At 39.3% G+C, this 16,101-nt stretch overlaps 1 long non-coding RNA gene across 1 annotated transcript; it reads right to left on the reverse strand.

Moving 5' to 3' along the window:
• Positions 1-5,911: 5,911 nt before the first annotated feature.
• LOC143840661 (uncharacterized) lies at positions 5,912-15,744 on the reverse strand. The gene is made up of 4 exons (XR_013232290.1): positions 15,658-15,744; positions 13,690-13,756; positions 11,811-11,869; positions 5,912-6,229 (listed from the first exon to the last, which is right to left on the reverse strand). It is a non-coding gene; the product is annotated as an uncharacterized LOC143840661 (long non-coding RNA).
• Between the last annotated feature and the right edge of the window lie 357 nt (positions 15,745-16,101).

Consider the following 16,101-nt stretch of genomic DNA (forward strand, 5'->3'; position numbering starts at 1 on the left):
TCTGAGGTATGAGGAAGATGGAGAAGAGAGCCCGGACCAAGAAAAACTCATTTCAAACATGTACAGAAGGAAAAAGGAGACAGCAGGCACTTACATCACACACAAGCTCTGCAAAAGAAAAAAAAGGAAAAAGGTAAAGGCCAGGGCAAACTCTCAGAATAAAGCCAACAACATCAAACCAAAGAAACATATCTCCCTCTTCACTTACCCCTGCATCTATAGCAAAGCTGGTAACATATTTTAAACTTTATCCAAAAGCCAAGCTTCCCACACTTGCTACAGAAACATACCAAACAATACTGATCCAAAGTCAAATGCCCCATATAATTGTTATCATTGTTACAAATCTGACAAGATACATTTGTAATAGTTATCCATGAACTACCCCATAAAGTTGCATTGTTAGACCCACTTTTTGTGTCTTTCGTGGAATGAAATCTGCTAGTCCAGTTCGCAAGAATGTGCCTCCTTTCTCCTTTCCAAGTGTCTTTTGTGTTTTTTTAATCTGTGGTCAGCCAGTCCCTTTTCTTTTTGCACGTGCATGTGAAATTAAGCAAAGCTTCAGAACTGACATCAGACAGAGATATGAGAGAGCAACTAGGGAAAAGGAAAGCGTGTGAGGCCAAGTCCTTTGGAGAGATTCACTGTCAGACTGTAGTGAGGAAATGCAAAGCACAGTTACATTTTTTCTGAATGTGTCCAAAGGGCCCCACCATTCTCTCGACCAAATATGCAGTAAGAAAAAAATACATGCTATTTTTATGAGTAGTAAAATAAAACAAATTCATATAAGAGTGTGACTCTCATTCTCCAATCACACAGAGTACCTACTGTTCTCTTAAACCACTCTCAGGTTTCCAGTCATATGGAGGTCAGGACATCCTAAGCTATATTTCTTATTTCTTTTAAAATTTACAGAGAGCCCTCAGCATTTCACACCTCAGCTCCTCTTTCTCATTCCCAGTGTTATACACAGCATATCCCAGCCCCCTTTAATGATGACAATTGGGGTTGGGGCTCAAGGGCCCATTATGCACGGAGTGGAAGGTCCGCATTCAGGGTGGAATGACGGCAGCTAAAATCATCAATTATGCATGCTGCAGGCGGCAACCTGGCGCAGAGTCAATGTATGCTGCCGAAAAAGCCGCGTTAGCAAGATGCGGAGGAAAGTGAAGCTTCCCTGGACCAGGGCGCAATCAGAAGCGTCTCCAGGGTAGCCGCATGCACAATCGGATACTCTGGGGGGCTTTATGCACCGGGATCTTTGTTGCAAATTGGTCACTGAACGAAAAATCGCCATTTAAAATAGTGGAATTCGTCGTTATGCATACCTGCCTTTGTAGTGGAATCCAGTTGCGTTTTGTAGCATTTCCCACAGCTTCCGGTCTCGGCAGAAAAGGAAGCGCTATTTCCAAGCTCGTCCCGCCCCTGGCCGTCAAGCAGCCAACGGGCAGCCGTTAGCATGCTCCCAAACAGCCCCTTTCCCTTTAAGAAAGGTTTTTTTTTTTAAAAAAACAGACCCATTGTAACGAATCTGTGTAGATTCGTTGCAACGGAGAGACCCATCCAGCTGCCTAATGTGAGCTGTCGTTTGATCGTATGATCATTGCCACGCTGCCTCGAGTGATAAAAAAAAAATCCCCCCCCTCTCATGGGCCCGATTTTCGGCTGAATTAATGTGTAAAAAATAAAGGGACTTTATTTCAGCAAACGGGCTTTTATGTGGTTTGTGCTTAGTGACTAAAGGTGAAGGACTGAAGCCAGGGAAGCCTCTAAACAGAAAGAGGCTCGCTGGTGCGTTTATCCCCGCTCGCTCGGAGAAAAAAAAATGGCGATCGCTTCGCCAGAAGTTTGGAGGACAGGCTCAGGAGGAGGGACTTTGAAGAAACCACAACAATGTTAATGCACAGGTCTTTATCGCTAGTATTGCAGATTGTTTGCAAGAGTGTAGCGCTTTCCGGAGGGTGAATCCACTTTTTGGGATTCCCCTGAAAGCGCTACAACGAAGCGCTTTTTGCTGATCGGTTTCAGGAGTGCTGCAGATTGTCTACGACGTCGTGCGTTATGGCAAATCAATAGCGTTTCCAATTGGCAACCATTGTGCGATTTTGAAGCCGTGCAAAAAGCTCCTGGGTTTTGCCGCCGTTTCGTTCCATCCCATGCCTAAGCGGTTTGCTTCGCTTCTTCCTCCTCTGCGTTCTCCATGCTGCTGTTTCAGCGACTGTGCATAATAGGCCAAGCACTGTTCCAGTCAGTCACAGTTACCATTATCCCTATCCTATAGCACCGGGCTAGTCAACGTGTGGTCCTCCAGATGTCCATGGACTACAATTCCCATGAGCCCCTGCCAGCAAATGATGGCAGGGGCTCATGGGAATTGTAGTCCATGGACAACTGGAGGACCACAGATTGACTAGCCCTGCTATAGCATATGTATATGCTATATATATATATTAAGTCGTGTATGTGTGTTTCTTTCCCCTAGACCCAGAGCCCATAAGCCGTAATCAAAACAAGTAAAAAATATGATATGAACAAAACACTGAAGAATGTGTGGTACAAGTAACAACAGTTCACTTCCATTGAACTTTTGACCTGAATTCTTATTCCTACAACTGGGATCCTTTAGTTATAACTTTATTATTTTCAACCTCCTCCAAGCAGCTTTTCTGTACAGGTCTGCGCTGTCAGACATTCTCCTTTCCCCCCTCAGCTCCTAAAATGCCAACTCCTCTGGATGAATTGGCAGCATAAAAAAAGAAAGGGATATGTCCTTAAGTGTTATCACTAAGTAAGATGTCTTCTTGAATAAAGTATTCCTAACTTCTGCTTCAGAATTCACTTCAGGGTATAGAAATACAATTGAAAGTTTAATGGTAATCCCTTAATTTTGTTTGGAACCTGTTTGCTAAGTGTACTCTTTTATCTTGCTTATTTTAGTACAACTCAGCCACTAAAGTCCATGCATGGCTTGCTAATACAGCCACTGTTCACAAATAAATATAGCAGTGCAATACTTTGCAGGAGTATGTTTTTTTTTCTTCAAATGGGAAACTTATTAATGAACTCATTCCTGAACTGCAGTCCCTGTTGTCCAAACCTTTTCTACAACTGCCATGACCTCTGATTGACAAAGAGAAAGAAAGATCAAAGTTACGAGAAAAATAACAAACACACAAGTATAGCTGACTAATCAGAATAATAAACGAGTCATTTGGCAGAGTATCGTGGACTTCGTGTTTTATATTAGCACATTAAGGCTGTGTTAGTTTAAGCAGACATATACTAGTGAAAAGAGTGACAGTGAACCTCAGATGGTTCAGAATTGAAAGGCTGTTTAGAAAAACACCTACAATTCCATGGGCAAATCACTGACTGATGCTCGTTTAGGGTTTGCTGTTCTGCAGCTTCCATGTTTAATAAAGTTTGGATGACTCTGGCATGTTGTTCTTCCAGCTGCATGCATGGATATTGCTGGATTTTGTGGCTGCTTCATTTTGATTCAGATATTCAAGGTTCTCCAGACTTGGAACAAAATTGTGATTGACTTTTTATCATGATAATATTAATGAAATAGGCCTGGTTTTGCATCAATGGTATATAAATGGTGAATAACTAATAGATGGCATAAAATGCTGTAAAACAAACAATTAGAAAGTTCTTAAACAAAATAGGCAGGATGGAAATGGTCTCCTTGGCTGCACACATTTTTCTTTCAAGTACATTCCTAGTTCAATGAAACAGAGAACTGTCTTTGAAAAATTAAGATTGTGTCAGTAATAACATGATAAATTAAAACATATCAGGATGGAGAAAAAGAATGCAATGAAAACATTACAGAAGGGGTAATTCCTCTTCACATCACTTTGTCTGATATTCCTGGATTCTCATAGCAGCTAGCAGACCAGTAGTATGAGGACTTGCTACTGGACCAGTAGTATGAAAACTTCAGTCTAATAAAAGACATAAGAAGCTTCTCCTCAGCCTACCATTTCATCTTACACAAAAGTAGAATGATTAGAGACTTGAAGAATTCCACATAGATATCAAAGTAGAGTAGTACCTGAGCAACAGATTTGGGGCTTCCAACCATACAAATACAGAGTCTTTAAGAATATGGAACATTTTGGAATCTTTCAAAAAGTACCACTGTAGTAAGGACATTGAGTTTGTCTAGTAAGTGTCTTGCAGAGAGTTTACCCACAATGGAAAGCAGACTCATTGTGAAATAGCTTACTGGGACTTTTTAAAAACTGGCACTACTTTGGCCATGATTCATACTTGATTCTGAGTGTATCTGTGAATGTGAAGAGAGTGGCAAGGGGGGAAGCTCAACATTCTAGATGTTTTAGGAATAATTCAGGCAGAAACCTTTGGGGCCAGGCACCTTTCCCATTTTCAGTTGTTTACTTAGGTTTTCAATTTCCTTTAGACAAACAAGCTGACAATTTACCCAATCAGGCTGGATTATCATTTGTTGCCCAAGAGGGTTATTTGATGAAAGATATTTTTAAACCATACTACTGTCATCTGACATAGGCCCTGTTGCCACCCCAGGTGTGAAATAGGCTACCCCAGGCAAACAAGGAAATGCAGATATATCCACATTCCCTTACCCTGGGGCAACTGAGGGTCTGAGTTGGGCCTGATGTGGGACAGCTGCAGCCTGGCACCAATGTCAAGCGGAACCAGGAATTTGCCCTGGCACCAAATGAGTGGTGAGTCAGGGCAAATTTTTGGTGCAGGAAAGCTCTGACTAAAATTTCTCCTTAGAGTAGTTGTTACTCAGCTAAGGTGTAGATAGAACTTTTTATGCTGGCTTCCATAAAAATTGGAACTAAACTCTTCCCTCAGCAATACAGATCTAATATTACTTATCTCACAGCTGTTGCTGGTCAGTCAAAGTGCTGGGACAGCCTGTCACTCAAGCTCTCAGCTTCATTGAATACTTAACCCTTCACTTACAGGTTTTCTCTATCATTTCAGCACTTGGAACCTGGCTTTTAAAGTGTTGTATGTTAAAGACACATTTAAAATGAATTTGCTAGAGGACCCTCCCCCCCCCCCCCCAGCAGCATTAGCTTGTGGGTATTTTGCCTTAATGAGAAATAAAAAGGTGAGAATCATTTTGGTCAAGGCATATGGCATTACATAACACTGAATCATCCTTTGTATTTGAGGGGGGGGAGGCGTGGGCTCAAATGCATACCTGTGCGTTTGCGCCCGCTGGCAAGCGCCGCTCCCTGCAGTATTGCGCTCGCCGGCGGGCACAAACACGCAGGCATGGAGCTGCCGCGCCTGTGCGTTTGCGCCCATGCCTCCCCCCCTTTGCATTTGCACCCACGCCTCCCACTGTCACCCATGCCTCTCTCTCCCCCCCCCAGTCCCCAGGCCTCCCTGTCCCCCCCCCAGTCCCCAACCTGAAAAAGGCTCAACCTGAAAAATAAGTACTCAAGTTTGTACTTATTTTGTAAACTTTTTAAAACTAAGAAAAGTAGCTGTCACTTCAAGTAATTTTCATATGCATGAATTCAAACAAGACTTGAAAGAATGGGGCAGAATGCAGATAAAATGAATTTTACTTATAATACCTGTAAGTCTCTCTGATTTAATGTTAATGTTAATTATGCTTATTTTAAGATATTTTAATGTATTCTGACAGATTACTAATTTTAATGATGTGCTACTTTTCCTTCTTGTCTATTTACTGTTGCTGTAATCTTCTGGAATATTTTTGCACATCTTGTAAGCATGCAGGTTTTTCTATGATTATTTTATAATTATGTATATCTGAAATTGTTCTAATTATCTTTATATTTAGCTCAATTGTTAGAAATAAACACAAATCAATAAAGTGCTACACAGAATTTAATTATACTATTATTGAGTATGACAATTTTATGCAGGGGAGAAGGAATGAAAGAAAAAAATGTATAAAATATAACTGAGGTCAGAGATGAGCTGAATCAACATCTGTATGCCTTGTCTCAGCCAAAAATCCTGATGTGTTCATTAGAAGTAGAATAATCTTGGAGACGGCATTTTAAAGGGATTTTTTGTTGTTGTTTGAAGTCCTTTTTGGTATGAGATGCCACATCCTGCTCACAAGTGTGCTCAAGAGGCAGATGATGGATAGAACTGCTTTGCTTCAGGCATCCCTGGTGGAGTTCTGGACAGACAGAAACTCCCCTTTCGTTCCTTCTATCCTACTCTCCAAAGGCAAGGAGACCTAAAATAATAGCAAAAAGGTTAAAAGGAAGTATGCTACATCACATTTTACTCCAATAAAGCTGTCCAGAGGGGTGGAAAACATGAAAACATGACAGCCATTCTTCCATAGAAAGGGAATTCAATAGATAATCAAAACTATAATAATAGTGCCTAAAATTCTATAAATATACAAGCAAGTCAACATTATTGATCCAAATAGAACTGGGGATATTCCAAAAATCTGCATAGTGCATAGAATGAATGGCAGGAATCCAGACAGCTGTTTAAGTAGAATTACATTTCATTGAAGTAACAAATTAAGTTGGACAATCTGAATATTTGTTGAACTTAGTGATGGATAATGGGTATTCTGCTATTGGTTTTATGGCAAAGGATGGGAAAAGATTAGCGGGAATATTGCATTGCTTACAGGAATGACAATTTGTCCATAGTTCTTTCCATCCATATTCTGCTTAAAATACCAAGTCTTCTATATGTCATGTACTCAATTGTATTAAACTGGGTATTTGAAAAACTGTTAGAGACATGGGCTTGGATTCATAAAAACCATTCCCTTGTGCCCAAGGACTTCCACTCATGAAACATGACTCTTGTATTTCCTGTCCCATGAAATGCCCCTGAAGTTTGAACCACAGATTGCTATCAGCCACACTTAATCTTTTTCCAGTCTTCATTTATGGTTTAAAGAGGTCCCTATCTGAACACATGTGTTTTGTACATGCTCACGTCTTACTTCTGGATGAACTTTATATATAGCATTTTTTTCAAAGGCAGCTGCATAAAATTTTTCCTTATTGGTTTTGAAAGGTAAGATTCTGTTTAGAAACATTGCAGTCATTTTTGAAGTATAACAAATCGCCTTGCTTTTGTTTTTATATTCCTAGTCATTTGCTCAACATTGCAGTCTTCAAGCTGTTATGCCTATTTGCCTCGAATTGGTTGATTACTTCAATGAGAGATAGTTTGCCTTTTGCTTCAATTTGAGATACTGTATTTTCATAAGTCTTTGGTAAACTTGTTACAATAAACACAATTAAATCCTGTTCTGAGATTTCCTTGCTGTGCTTCTGAGATGTTCAGTTAGAATACCAACATTTTGTGGATGGTGAATACCTTATGTGTCCTTGATAGATTTTAATGGTCATTTTTTACTTTATTCCTTAGAAACCAATTGTAGGTTCTCTGTTAACCACCCTTTGAATGTTTTGAAAGTGATATACAACTGTTTTTGGTGAGTTTACATTGTTTTTCAAGAATTTTTGCTCTATTGAAGATTTCTCTTTGCATTTTTAGTATCATGTAACTTCATGTTACAGTAATAACCTAGTATATGTTTTCATCTATTGTATAATTTGGTATCTGTTAGCTATCTTTGTATTTTCATAACAGATTGTTTAAATAGCTTTTTTGCTTATTTTATATACTCATGTAAAATTTCCTCTTTTGTTATGAATTTGTTCATTAATAGATTTCATTAATAGATTTACAGAACTGAACTGAAGAAGGTACATACTGAACCATTTTCAGTGATTTTTTCTTCAAGCAAATTTTGCTAATAAATATTTTCATCGAAGAAAGAAACTGTGACAAGATTGTTATTTATTGTATTAGCAAATTTTGCCACACATTATATTTCTTTGTTTCAGTTAGAATGCATGGCTGACCTAGATGGTCATGCAAATTACTTTTCTCTGGCATGCTAATGATAAACACTCTGTTTTGTAAATAGAGCTGGCTTTTCAGAGGAGAATTAATACAACACCTCAGAGGATACAGCTCTTGCTGTCTGCTTTTGAATGCCCCTCAAAATATACCTGTTAGTCAAACCTTTGATCAGAGCTCTGCTTCCCTTCTCATTATCACAATCTAAGGTGACCAGATTTTAACATTGGTAAAGCGGGACACCATTGGCGGGGGGGGGGGGGGTTCTTGATTAAAAATTTGGTCTATATAGAGCAACAAAAAGTTTCATAGAACACATAGAACGCAAAAATAGTATTGTAATATATATATATATTACATATATATATATATATATATATATATATATATATATATATATATATATATATATATATATATATATATATATATATATATATATATATATGTATTTAAATTTCAACATAAGAAAAATTTGCCAGGTACCACCAGATGTCCCTCCAAAACTGGGACAATCTGGTCTCTTTACCAGAATCCCAAGTCCTTTGTCTTGCCTGCTGGTCGTATCCTTGTTGGGGGTCTCTAACAGCATGCCACAGTTCCATGGCCAGCAGGTGACTTTTCATTCTCAAATGAGGGTAAGTCTTTGGTAAGTCTGTCCAGTAGGTGGTTGTGCCAAATGTTGCAGGAAACTACAATTTTCTGTTTTTTCCTCTTCTCTTTGCCTATCAAACTAACTAGCTTTTATTTTGCTGCATGAACATTCACACTAAGCCCAGAACCCTGTGGACAGACTTTAAATTTGCAAAGGAAGAGTAAAGCACTGGCTGATAAAAGAATAAATAGCTTTATTGAGAGCTTAAATGACTTTGTAAAGTAGGAGGAGAGAGTGTGCGTGAGTCCTATCAATCTGTCTATTGTTCTTCTGGAGGCAAAGGGGGGTGAGATTTCTGCTTCACTGTTGGTATTAACTATCTTACAAAACCTAGAACTCCACACCCATTCTAAGCGTTCATTAGCTTGGCAAATGCTTGGTGAATGGTCTTTATATTTTTATTGATTACATTTGAATTTTACATAGTTACATTCCAATTTGTATTTCCAGCATTTCCATTACCCTGCAATTTATTTGTTACTTTCATGTCTCTTGCATAAGAGGTGTATCTAGGAGGATCCACTCATGGAATCAAAAGAATCAGGTTCTATTCGACAAAAAGAATATGTTGGAATGAGATATTCTGCATATTTCAAATGCCACAAAACTCCTGTTTATTTTTGCACAACTGATTGACATTGCTATCCCTTTGGTTGGTCTTATGGCAACAATCGAGAGGACAATTAAAATTAAATCAGTGGTACTTCTGGAGTTCTGAACGAATATACAGGCATTTATTGTACCGCATGCATAAGTCTAAGAAAAGGTGCTATCTCACTGCGCTGTTATGTCAACTCTTAGGCTTCACCGTCCAGTGGCAAGTTGCAACATAATATTAGTGCACTAACAATTTACAGACTGTGACTTCAACCCCTGACATAATGAATGCTGCCCCGTGTTGCTTAATTTCAGGACACTGATTTAAGACACCTCAACCCTCTTAATCTTTGCCTTTCAATTTTAGGAGAGCAAATGGATTAAAAAGGTAAATAAATGGTGCAGGAGCAACCAAAGGGTTAGCCCATTACTTTCCAAGGCAGCATTTACGTGACTTGGGTTCATTTTGATGAGAATAATTTATAGCAACATGAATAAATAATAGTAGAGAGTTTTCACTGTCCAAACATGATACATAATACCCTGGGAATTTTTTTTTACTGTGTTCTAATGACTGATTGTCAGCTTTTATGTTGAGAGCAACTGTGACAAGTAAATCATCTGAAAATTATGGACACACTCAGGTTTGTTTAAGCCACACTTGTCAAACTGCATTCCAAGTCAATTCTGAGGTACATTGTACTGTTTCAAAGCATCTTGGTTGTGTTCCTTTCTTTAATCTAGAGCTACACCAATAGTTTGGTAAGTTTAAAAAGATAGTGATTTACTGTAGACAACTACACTGTTATATCAATCTCCAAATGATCGATATATATGCACAAGCTTTGTAGTTATAGAAAGTACATTGCTCAGCTATTTTTGGGAGGTCACATAATGCACTATGCTTCTTAGTAAGACACAAATACAGGGATGAATGTTCCTCAAGGGAGCATTCCTGTATTCTCATCCTGCTTTGGACTGACCACAAATAATTTTTAATTGATTTCTAAACTTTTGGAATGCCTATAAATACATTCTCAACCAAACGGAGGGCTTGACTGTCCATTTAACTTATCATGGAGGTTCCTAGTGGGCTAGAGTTTTGGACAGAATGCTTGGAACAAAGGTTTCAGCAGCAATTATAGGTGTCAGTTCATCCATTGCTGTCTTCTACACCACTGTCAATTGGTGGCCATTGCTGGCACTCCTGCCTTAGCTGTGCAGCATAGAATAGAATCATAGAATCATAGAGTTGGAAGGTACCTCCTGGGTCATCTAGCTCAACCCCCTGCACTATGCAGGACAGTCACAACCCTATCACTCATCCACTGTAAGCTGCCTTGAACCTTCACAGCTGAACCATTTACAAGTACCCTTTGGGTATGATTTGTCAACCAGTTATCGTTCTACCTGACAGAATTAGGATCCATACCGTATTTTACCAACTTGTCAACAGGAATATCACGTGGAACCCTATCAAAAGCTTCACTGAAATCCAGATATACTATGTCCACAGCATTCCCCTGATCCAGCATGGTCATCGCTTTCTTGAAAAAGAAATAAGGTTGGTCTGATTCTTGTGAAACCCGCAAGAATCACAGCTCTCTGTTCTAGCTGCTCAAGGACCATCTGTTTGATTATTTTTTTGTCATGGCTTATTCCTGGACCATATTAACTTTCCAATCCACTGCTGATTAGGCATTTCTTTTGTCTTGTAACAGAGTATTTAATTGTAGTTATGTATGAATATGGATCATATATAGCTTGCATTTGGGTCTTACAAATCCAGTCTGTCTCAAAACCCATCTGCAGGCCACCAAAAAGAATAGAGCTTGATGCCCAATCACTTCAGATTCTTCATGTAAGGAACCCAGAATCTAGCACTCTAGCTTCTCCTCAGTTTCTTAGGGTTTTTTTTTTAATTCTATGTATGTTTATGAAAGAGAAGAAGACATTCCAAGAAACCATCTGCAATACTGCAGCAGGTGAGTTTGAGTCCAGTCCAAGTTTTTGCCTCTTTAGATTCATGCTGTCTCAGAGGTGCTTGGGCACTCAACAGGCCTGCTTTTCTATTTAGGTGTTGGACTGAACTCAGAGTCTCTTTCTGTAACTGCCCTCTGAAATGTGCCGATATTGCCTGCTTCTTGTTCTTGGGTATTTTCAGAGGGCAGATGTATTTGTTGGAGGTAGAAAAACTAGGTTCATCAAGTCCAATTGCACCATAAAGGCCAACAAGGTGTTCATGATCTAAACTTTCCAGAGTCAAAAGTCCCTTCAGCAAATATCTGAAAATCTTGTTGGTCCCTATGGGACTTGAATTCAGTTGTTCCTGCATGACTTCTTGGATATGAATTCATAGCTTGTTTGTAACAGAACATTGTAAAATGCTTCAGCTCTACTTGGAGTGAGCTCTCCCAGTCCTTGATCTGGAATAAGTCGTATGAAAGCTCTGGTATGAATTCCATGACTAAATGAATTTATTCCAGCATAATTTTATGTGTCAGTGCTCATTTCTTCAACTGCATGTACATCCATTAGGCAGATGAAGTGAGTTCTGATTCACTAAAGCTAATGCTAGAATAAGTTTTATTAGTCTTTAGGGGCCCACTAGACTTCTGTTTAATTTGGTAGCATGCTAATAACATGACTACCCATCTGGACCTACCTTATTAAAGAAAACTCTTGCCAGTTTCTTAAACTGTAATAACTGGGTGTATTTTGTAACTGTGGATAAAAAGAGACAGAGATGTATTGTAACTTCCAGTATAAATGAATATCCCACTTGAGCTTTTTCAGTGACCACTTCTGTCTTTCAGAATAGTTTACCTGTGGACCTGAGAAAGTCCCAAACTTGTAAAGACTTTGGAAGCACTGTGAAAACAACCTTTTCTAATACAATTTTAGTGACCTATAATTTAGTCACCCAGTTGGTATGCTGAGTAGGGATGCACAAATTCCAGAAAGCCATGAAAATAGCCTGGCAAGCAACTGGAATGATCCTTCAGCACTCTGAACCCCAAACTGAACTGGATTTTTCTTGTTTGTTTCCATCCCTAATAATGAGCAATGTGCATATTAGTGACAAGCCAGCCCAAAGTCCTGGACCAGCTTGGCCAGAGGGTGCAAGTAGATTTCTTTTGTACAACAGCAAGGATCGGACCATGCTGGCATATGTCCGTATATAATTTTATCCTGATATCAATTCTGGGCAGCAGATTAGGGAGAGAAAAAATAGTTTGTCCAGTAAAGCCAAGGTTCAAGAAAACCTGAAGAAGAAGAGCTGAGCTAGCAATTAGAAGAGCTACTGGTAGCATTTTTTTAATACATATTTTTTCCCCCAAAGCTAAAGATAAAACAGAACGAATAGTATACATTGTTAATACAGAGAAAGATAGGTTATGCTCTTCATTTGATACACTTAATTCCCCATTTCAGTCCCCTTTTAGTTTATTTTCTTAAGTAATTCAGATAAGGCCCCATTGTTCTTGAAACGCCTCTTCTGTTTTTCCATTAACTATCAGTGTCAGTTTGGCCATCTTAGCAGAGTCCGCTAGTTTGTTCAACCAGTCTTCTATCGAAGGTAGTTCTTGCATTTTCCATTTCTTGGCAAGTACTAGTCTTGCTGCTGTCTTCGCATAGAAGAATAAACTTTGGATATGAGCTGGGAGGCACTGTGGAGGCATACTTAGTAACATAGATTCAGCTTTCACAGGAAATCTAAGACCCCACACTTTCTGCACAATGGTGTGTATTTTTGCCCAGAACTTATAAACTTTTTCACATTTCCACCACATATGAAAAAAAGAACCTAGTTTATCACCACATTTCTAGCATTTGTTATCACAATTTTTAGCAATTTTGGCGATCACTTTTGGTGTCACATACCACCTGTAAAACATTTTATACCAGTTTTCTTTAAGTATTTGACTATTAGTATACTTAGGTATTCTAGACCATGCTAGTTCCCATTGTTCCATTGTCACATTTGTCTCAATATTTTGCATCCATTTAATCATACATGGCTTAACCTGTTCCATTTTCGTCTCATACCTTAATAACAGTTTGTATATTTGGCCCTGCAAGTGAGACTTATCTTGGATTACCAAGTTTTCAAATTCTGGTATTGGAGCCTCTGGATTTAATGGTTGCTGAAACTGCTTTAAATCTAGATAACTGGTAGCATTTCTTCATGGGGCAAGTGAGCCAAGTTCTTTAACCCCACTTGATGAAGAGCTAATTGCCCATTGAGATCTAAATACTGGAATAAAGTATTTTCTTATATCTGTTAGATTTCTATCACCATGAGAGGCACCAAGAGAAAAAAAAAACACTTTGCCTTTGACTAAGACAAAAACAGCAGCACCCCCTCCAAATATGCTAAGCATGTGGAGTTGCCCCATTTCCAACATTAATCTCTTTGATGTGGGAATCTACCATTTGCTAAATACTCATTGCTGTAAAGACATTCCTACTCTTTATTTTTATAGTATCAATATTATCATAATAATTATTCAAAATAAAACTATGTTCTTGTAACACTTCACCTCATCTTCCAGCTATTTCTGTTCAGCTTTTCACCTTCCTTTTCCCGCTGAGCCCAATACAGGGTGCCTGTAAACAGATCTGAACTTTCATTTTGGCCTGCATTTTCTTTGGATCCTGAAAAAAGTTCATTAACTTGAAACAAATAAAGTGCAGCTTGTGAGGATTGACTTTGAAAATAGTGGTGTCTAGAAAAATCCTTGAGAACATAACCTTTAATTCATCGATGTGCTGTAGATAAAAAATTATTAACAATGCTTTTCTGTCAACCTTATTGTTGTACTCCTAAAATAAACAAGAGAGCCATATCAAATTTTCAAAACAATATTTTGGGCCAAGGTTTTCAAAGGAACTCAGCATGTCTTTGGATTTTCAAATGAACTCAGCTTTTCTGAAGAATTGATTGCAGATTTTTATCTCTTTAGTAGCCAATACCATTCTGATTTTGACCCTATTTGTTCAAACTGGAGAATTTATAACTAATAAATTGGTGCTTATCTGCCAGCTCAGCCTTCACCCCAGGCAGAAAAGTCACCATGCAATCAAAGTGCTTTTCACAGACTCATCTCTCTGTACATTCCAAATATTTTCCGCTACCAAGATCCCTGTCCCCCAACTCCAGAGGAGCAGAACAGACCACCAGAGTAATGTCTCAACAGATCATTTCCCTACACCAAGACTTGCCTTCTTCATTGAGAGTGAAGGAGCCATCACCATGGGAATGGAATGCCTTTAGCACATTCTTAACAGTCTCATCTACATATATCTTTGCATCCCACCACCTCTCTAGGTTGAGGGGTATAAACAAATAGAACTAGATGAATCTAGTGAGGGAAAGTGTGAAGGTTTTACAGTATCAATCTCATTATGCCAAGATCATGCTGAAGAACAAATATCAGCACAAACAATAGTGGCAAGTAATATTCATTTGAAAAAATGTATAGCAATAGCCACAAGCCATCAGAACAACCTACTTGTGACTGTTAGCACAATGGCAGCCCCAATCTGATTTCCATGGAGAAGTTAATTCAGTAGCTACTTAAGATAATCCAGAAAAAAAGCCTCACAACAAGCCTACTTTCTTACCACATCTTTGGTCTGAACAAAATAATTCTAAATATGCCAGTATGGATCAGCAGAGCTGGACACAATCAATTATTTACCTTGAGGATCCTTGAATGGCAATTGCCTCACTGCTATAGGGTCTAGATCAGTGCAATTCAAACATTTGCTATCACCACGTTGGTGAATTGTCTCCATTGGCTTGCCTTTCTTCAGACTTGTTTCCTCCAGCTGTCTTTGACTCCCCTTCCCGCTCAACTTGCCTGAGAGAGTTTAAAATATTCCCCTAAACTCTGTCCGGACTACAATCTGACAGCCACATCACTGCCAGTTCCTGGCTCAGTTATATTTATATTTTACTTACAACTTTATATCCTGCCTTTCTGCCCTCACAAGGTCCACTAAGGCAGATAACAATTTAAAACATGGCTGATAAAAATCACATTATACAGTATTAAAACAATTAAAAACAGAACTGAATGCATACAAAGACACAGAAAACGCCAATCAAAACATTGGTTAGGGATTGTTGAGGGAATGCCAAACAAAGCTTCACCCACCGATGGAAGACAGAAATAGAAGAGATAAATAAATCTTTCTGGGGAGACAGTTTGGTGCCATGACTGAGAAGGTCCTTGTGATGGACTAAAGGCTGTCCCATCCTTGAGAGACAGGGGGGATAATTGTGCAGACGACGGCAGCAGAAAGTTGGGACAGAACAACTCGGGGAAAGGAGAAAAGTAAGAAAGAGAGCACTTACCTTAGAGGGTCAGTGGCAGGTGATTATTCTCAGTCAGTTCAGGGAAGGGGAGGTGAGCTGCGGAAAAGTATATGGAACACCCAGGCTCATGCAACCCAGGGAAGGGCCAGACCAAGGAGACGAAAGTACATGGAAGAGAGAAATTTACCTGCTGAGATCGTGGACGACGGAGAAGCCTATGAATCGGGAGAGGAAATGAAGTGAGCAGGGGACTGGAAGGGTGGGCGATTAGAAGGGAGGGGGAGAAGGAGGCAGGGGAAGGACAGTTAGTTCAGTTGAGAACAGAGGGGAAGTGTGAACGTTGGTGGAGGAGAGGAAGAGGAAAATAAAAAGACTCTGAACTTGAATGACGCCTGAGAGCTTTTTGTAAGAGATAGAAAGGTCAGGAACTGTACATCACGGTGGAGAAGGGGGGAGTCCAGGGTGGGACACCAGAGCCCTTCACAGGAGGGACCTTAATAGAGTATGATGCTATGGAGTCCACTCTCCAGAGCAACCATTTTCTCCAGGGGAACTGATCTCTCTTGCCTAGAGATGAGCTGTAAAACCAGGGGATCACCAGGTCCCACCTAGGGACTGGCATTACTGTTTC

Source organism: Paroedura picta, chromosome 6, assembly GCF_049243985.1.
Source record: "Paroedura picta isolate Pp20150507F chromosome 6, Ppicta_v3.0, whole genome shotgun sequence".
In the NCBI taxonomy this organism is placed as follows: Eukaryota; Metazoa; Chordata; class Lepidosauria; order Squamata; family Gekkonidae; genus Paroedura; species Paroedura picta.